The 7490-nt window shown below is 35.1% G+C and overlaps 1 protein-coding gene across 5 annotated transcripts in view; it reads left to right on the top strand.

The window, feature by feature from the left end:
- LOC111731293 (serine/arginine repetitive matrix protein 1-like) overlaps positions 1 to 7490 on the top strand; it is a 461631-nt gene that overhangs the window by 244270 nt on the left and 209871 nt on the right. The window lies entirely within an intron of this gene.

Below are 7490 nucleotides of genomic sequence, written 5' to 3'. Positions count from 1 at the left end.
AGCCACCTCCAAACTGTTGTTCATAGTGGCTGAACGAATTTATAAAGTCTTTTTTTCAAAGTGTCTTTAGAAACCGCACATGTCAATTATTTAGCCATTTCTCTTTTTAGTAAGAGTAAAATATTTTGCAATTCTATATTTTCCTTAATGGGAATTTATTAAGCACTACTATATTTATTAGCTTGTTTTACAAAGTAGGACACCGAGGCTAAGAGATACACAATAGGCTGATGAAATTCACAAAATTGGTAAGTAGTGTAACAGATTTGAATCAGTTTGTGCGACTATGAGATACATATTCATTTTTACTAACTCCAAGAATTTTTTAAACTTAAATTCGTATTCTACGTAATTATTCTTTAGTAACTTTATTGTCCACAAGTCTGATCCATGTATGTATGATGATTTTTTCCTCTGGATCTGTTCTGTACTGTAACCACTAGCAATATAAATCCATTGAAATTCAAATTAATTAAAATTGAATAACATTTGCCTAGTTGCACTAGCCACATTACAAATGCTCCTGGCCACCTATGTCTAGTGGGTATCCTACTGAACAATTAATTACATCATGGCAGAAGGTTCTACTAGACTATTCTAGATTTTTTCATTCGGAGGGCCTGTATCATGGACAGCATCACAGCCTTTCTTTGCTTCTTATTTGCCTTTTAAAACCACATCAGACATTTCTGCTCACTGCAGTCTGCGCTTAACCGCATCAACAGTTGCACGCTGGGGAAAGACTGTGTTCGGTTGTGCATTCGTACTTCGACCGCCCCGCACCTCGGGTGAGCGAACGAGGCTCTGCTTTCCTGTCCTAAGCTGGAGTTTGGCAACCTTCCCTTTCTGGGGCATACGACAACATTTTGAATCAAAATGACTCACTGTCTAAAAATAAGCTCCAGCACAGCCTAAACGAAAGTGTATAAAAATTATATTCTCCTAAGAGGGAGCCCTGTATGAGCATTTATTTCTATTAGACCAATTATAGTATTTATGGAAATTTCCTGAATCCTGTATGTTACAGAACTTCCTCGTAGAAAAAGGAAGCATATTGCTTCAGTAAGCATTTACCTCACTTTTAAAGAAAGTAAGAAGTCGATTAACAGGACAAGGCACTATTAATAAAAGCTCTAATATTTAGTATCTATCAGGTGAAGATCATGACATCCTTAACTTATTGTTCTTAACATCATGATTCCTGGCAAAGATATTGGAACGAATTATAGCAAATATGTTATAAATGCCCGTTACAAAGGTGAGGATGGCATCAACTTCTCTGACTCTGCATCAATGATTTATTAGGGCTTTGGTGTGTTTTTGTTGTAGTGGACTTCATGGCTAGTGTGTTCTTGATTTCAAGATGACTTTTTAGGTAATACCTGAAGAGTTAGGGAATCAGAGCCTCTGCCCTTTTGGAATCAGAGCCTCTGCCCTTTTGGAATCCTAGAAGCCAAATTCTGATTTGGCGTTATTCTAATTTTACTAAATCTGAGCTATACAATTTCATTTCTCAGCTAGAGGAATATGACTTCATGGATCGGTACTTAATAATAAGGCAATGCTTAGGAAGCATAGCACCTGTTTCCATAATTTTAATACCCGGTGGAAAAAAAATATCATTTTTTAAGTGGAAGGCAATAAGAGGCAGTAAAAACGATGTATTAGGCATATTAAAGGAATGGTTCGTAGCTAATAGACTGTACGAGGACAGAGATGGGTCTATCTTACCACCTTATTCTTTGCTCCTTGTACAGCACTTGACAAATACTGGTCACTAAGTAATCCATTCATGCGGTCAAGACAAAAGAGAGGAATTCCAAATCTTATCTTAAGACATATGGCCTTTCTAACCATGACTAAGATAAATCGCTATTTAGTTAATTAAGTTTATCTAAATGGATGTTGCCACAACAGATGGGTAGTGGTTCTTCTCATGGAACAGAGAAAAAGAAAGCCGAAGCTTAGAAAACATCAAAGTGATATGTCAACAACATTCTTGGGGGGTGGGGAGTAGGAAGTAGCACTCTGGAAAAAATTACCCACTGTGGATGGTAAGATCATCCCTGAACAGAAATATCCTCAGAGAAGCATGAGTAATTCATGAAGGCTGCAGTTTTTGACGGAAATATTCCATTGGAATAAACACACAGTTTCTTCTCCTTTACTTTTTAACTCATCACCCTAATTCATGTTTGGTTTTCCCATATGTACCTTCTCATCCAGGTCACACACCCTAAGTACATGGCTATTTGGACAACTGCATGTCTAATGATTATTTTGTAAATCAGCTTTCTCTTTCGTATGCCAGCATCTCCTGTCTTGGGTTAATGTGACTCAGTTCTTCCAAAACGGATCATCCTCTGAGGAACTAATCATAGAAAATGATAGACCTGGAAAAGTTTGGGGGACCCTTTGTCCATGGTGACCCCCAAAGTACAAAAATTTGATGAGACTCCTAGAAATAAGTACTTTTATTTTTTTTAAATCAGCGCTCGTCTATAAAAGCACTGAGTAATGTAAAAAAAAAAAACAAAAAAAAAACTCTCGTTTTCTGGTCTAGCATGTAAACATTGTAGATGTTATTGTTCCTATTCTTACAGGGAAAAAGCTGAACACACTGAAAATCAACAACTCTTCTTAGGTCTGTCAAAGAATTGAGGTCACAGGGCAGACTGCTGCCCTGAAGAGATGGGCCATAAAACACAGTCACAGCTTACTGGTAGCAGAGACTACCGGGAGCCAGTGAATGATGGGAAAACTTAAATTATTAATTGCTGGAGATTGAGTGTGGAATAGCTTGAGAGATGAAAATGCAAAGGATCCCAGTCTTAAAACCCCTCCACACTTTCATGAGTTTTATCTCTAGAAGCCCCACTAATATCTTAGAGTAAAAATTCGAGCAAAATTCCCTCCATTTCCATGAGGCAGAGCCTAACCAACATCAGTTTCAGCAGAGCTTCTCTGCTGTGGGGACAGAAAATAGCCCACTTCAGTCCCTCTAGCCTTCCTGTGTGACCTAAAGTGTGTGTGTTGGGGAAGGGAGGCTGACAAGCATTTGGGCAGGTCACAGCCCAGGAGCACAGGTTCATTAAAAGACTGAGACTTAACCATAAGATTAGAGAATGCTTCTACTCCTCCCACACTGGACCACCAGATCAATAGGGCTCCTGTATCATGATAAAGAATTTCAACGAAAAGAACTGCAAGATTCTGATTCTGTTTAAGAAGGAGCCTCTAGGGAAAACAGAGACACTACAGGAGGCAAAACAGGACACTAATGGAAAGAGTAGCCTCTACAATCTGCAACTGTTGCAAACAGTAAATATAGCCTAACTCCTGGCCGGATGAACCATAAAACCTCACACTACAGGCCTTTCCCCCCATATATCACATCAAGCTTTCAACAAAAAGTTACAGGGTAAAATAAAAGACAAAAGTTGGTAAAGACAAAATAAGCATCATAACTAGACTCGGATACAGCAGAGGTTCAACAGAAAGTTACAGGGTAAAATAAAAGACAAAAGTTGGTAAAGACAAAATAAGCATCATAACTAGACTCGGATACAGCAGAGGTTTGGGGATTAGCAGAGCGGGAGTTTAAAATAACTATGATTAATATGCCAAGGACTCTGATAGAAAACGTGGACAATGGACAGGAACAGATGAGGAAAGTCAGCAGAGAAATGGAAATTCTAAAAAAGAATCAAAAAGAAGTGCTAGAAATCAAAAACACAGTAACAGAGATGAAGCTCATCTTTGATGAGCTCATTTAGTAACTGGACGTGGCTGAGAAAAGAATCATTGGGCTTGAAGAAACATCAGCAGAAACTTTCCATACTGAGAAGCAAAGGGAGAAGAAAAATGGATCAGACTATCCAAGAACTATGGGACAATTAATAAAGGACAATATACATGTAAGGGGACTACCAGAAGAAATTTAAAAAAAAAAAAAAAACAAGAAATATTTTAAGTAATAATGGTGGATAATTTCTCAAAATTAATGACAGACATCAGCAAACCACAGATAGAGGAAGCTCAGAAAACATCAAGTAGGAAAACCCAGTCTCTGCATAGACATATCATATTCAAAATGCAGATGATCAAAGTCAAAGACAAGATCTGGAATTAAACCAGAGGGGAGTGGAAACCTTATCTATAGAGGAACATGGATAGAAATTACATCAAACTTTTCTTTAGAAACCTAGCAAGTAAGAAATACTAGAGTTGAATATTAAATGTTGAAAGGAAAAAAACTCCACTAGCCTGGATTTCCCTGGATGTGGAAATATATGGCATGTTAACATTAATGAAAAGAAAGCCAAAGTAACTATATTAATTTTGGGCAAAGCAGACTTCAGAGCAAGGAAAATTATCGGAGATAATAAAGGGCATTACATAATGTTAAAAGAGTCAATTCTTTAAGAAGACATAACAATTCTAAACATGTTTGTGCCTAACAACAATGAATTAAAATAAATGAGGCAAAAATTTATAAAACTGAAAGGAAAATAGATAAACACACTATTGTAGGTAGGACTTCAATACCCTGTTATCAGTAATTAACAAATCTAGAAAATCAGTAAGGACACTATTAAACTGAATGGTTCTATCAAGTAATGGGATCAAATCAACATTTATAGATTACTTTATCCAACAAGCACAGAATACACACTCTTTACAAGCTTACCTGGACATTCACCCATGTATGTTATATTTTGGGTTATGAAACATCTTAACAAAATTGAAAGAACAAACTATACATAGTATGCCGTCAGACCACAATGGAATTAAACTGCAAGTCACTAATATTTGGAGATTAAACAACACACTTGTAAATGACACATAGATCAAAGAAGTCTCAAGATAAAGATATATTTTGATTTAAATGCAATAAAAATTTATCAAAATTTGTAAGATGAAGCAAAGTACTTAGATGGAAATGTATAGCATTAAAAGGATATTTTAGAAAAGAAGAAATAACTCAAGAATCTAAGTTTCCATCTTAGGAAGCTAGAAAAAGAGGTCGAATTAAATCTAATGTAAGCAGAAAAGGAAAAGCATACACATCAATGAAATTAAAAACAGGAAATTAATAGAGAAAATCAGTGAAACCAAAAGTTGGTTCTTTGAAAAGCTTAGTAAACTTGATAAACCTCTATCCGGGATAATCAAGAATAATTTTAAAAAATAGTAAAGACATAAATTACTAATATAAAAAATGAAAAAGGGGTCATGACTATTAATTCCTTGGACATTAAAAGAATAAAAAATGAAAAACTCTACAAATTTGATAGCTTAGGTGAAACAAGTATTTGAAAGACACAATCAAAACTTATACAAAGAGAAATAGATGATGAATAGGTCTCTATGTATTAAAGAAATTGAAGTAACAATAACTTTCCAAAGCAGGAATTACCAGGCCAAGATGGTTTCACTGGTGACTTCTGTTGTACACTTCAGGAAGAAATGATAGCAATTCTCTACATTCTCTTCCAGAAAATAACAGAGGGAATATTTCCTAACTCATTTTATGATGCCAGTATTACCCTGATACCCAAACCAGTAGAAGAAAATTGTAGACCAATATCTCTCATGAACATATATGCAAGAATCCTCAAGAAAAAATATTAGCAGATGAAATCCAACAGTGTATAAATAGAATTATACACTATGACCAAGTGTGACTCATTCCAGGTATAAAAGACTAGTACAACATTTGAAAATGATTAGTAATCCATCTATCAATAGGCTAAGGAAGAAAAATTATATAGTTATATCAAAAGATGCAGAAAAAATATTGGACAAGTCCAACACCCGTTCATGATAAAAACTCTCAGCAAACTAGTAATAGAGGAGAACTTCCTTAACCTGACAAAGAATATTTACAAAAAACATACAGCTGCCACCGTAGCTAATGACGAGAAACAAGATGCTTTCTCCAAGATTGGGAACAAGACAAGAATATCTCTCTCACCAATCCTATTTGATGGAATATTGGAAGTCTTAGCTAATGCAGTAAAGCTAGAAAATGCAAATATACAGATTGGAAAGGAAAAGATAAGTTGTCTTATGTATGGATGACATGATTATTTAGAAGATACTAACAGATCAATAACAAAACAAGCTCTGAAAGTAATAAGTGATTATAGCAAGTTTGCAGATTACGAGGTTAGTATACAAAAATTGATTGCTTTCTTCTATATGAGCACTGAACAATTGGAATTTGAAATTGAAAATAATACCATTTACATTAGTACAAAAAAAATACTTCGGTGTAAATCTAACAAAATGCATATAACATCTAAATTTGGAAAACTACAAAATACTGTTGAAAGACTCCAAAAAAATCTAAACAAGTGCAGAGATTCTGTGGTCATGAGTAGGAAGTCTCAATCGTGTTAAGGGTTCAGTTTTTTCTAATTTGATCTGTAGATTCAATGCAATTCCAAGAAAAATCTCAGTTAATTTGTAGATAATGGCAAGCTGATTCTCAAGTGTATATGATTTGGCAAAAGAACTAGTACAAGCAACACAGCTGACACTATTCAACTTGAAGATTGCTGTAAACTACAGTGATCAAGACTAAATGGTATCGGTGAAAGAACAGAGTAATAGGTCAGTGGAAAAGAATAGAGAGCCCAAAAGTAGACCCACACAAATATAGTCAACTGATCTTTGACAAAGGAGCAAAGGCAACTCCGTGGAAAAATAATAGTCTTTATAAGAAATGATGCTATCGTGACTGAACATTCACATGTAAAAGATGAATCAAAATACAAACCATATGTATTTCTCAAAATGAAATCAATCATTTTGTAAAAGACAAAACGATAAAACTTTTAGAAAATAAAAAAAAATGTAGGTGACCTTACACTTGGCAAATGAGTTCTTAGATGAATGCTCAAAGTGTGATCTATGAAAGAAAAAATTGATGTTGTATTTCATTAGAATTATAAACTTCTGTTCTGTGAAGGACACTGTTAAGAGAATGAAAAGATAAGTCACAGACTGGGAGACAACAATTGTCTCGTACTTGTTAAAAGACTTATCCGGAATATACAAAGAATGCTCAGTAAAACGCAACAATTAGAAAACAAACAAGCCAATTAAAAAACAGACAAAAGGCTAGAAGAGATACTTCATGAAAGAAGACATACAGATGGTAAGTAAGAAGATGGAAATATCGTTAACATCATATATCATTAGGGACATAAAAATCGAAACAACCATGGGAGACTACCATGCTCATTAGAATGGCTAAAATCCAAACAACTGACAACATCAAAGGCTGACAGGATGTTGAGCCCCAGGAATTCTCATGCATTGCTGGTGGAAACACAAAATGATGCAGCCACTTTGGAAGGCAGTTTAGTAGTTTCTAATAAATCTAAGCAGAGTCTTACTATATAATCCAGCAGTTGCATTCCTGGGCATTTACTCACTTGAGTTGAAAACTTACGTTGTCACAAAAGTCTGCATGAAAATAT

The sequence above is a fragment of the Pteropus vampyrus genome, unplaced genomic scaffold, assembly GCF_000151845.1.
Source record: "Pteropus vampyrus isolate Shadow unplaced genomic scaffold, Pvam_2.0 Scaffold359, whole genome shotgun sequence".
Taxonomy (NCBI): Eukaryota; Metazoa; Chordata; class Mammalia; order Chiroptera; family Pteropodidae; genus Pteropus; species Pteropus vampyrus.
This window is presented reverse-complemented; position numbering and strand designations above follow the sequence as displayed.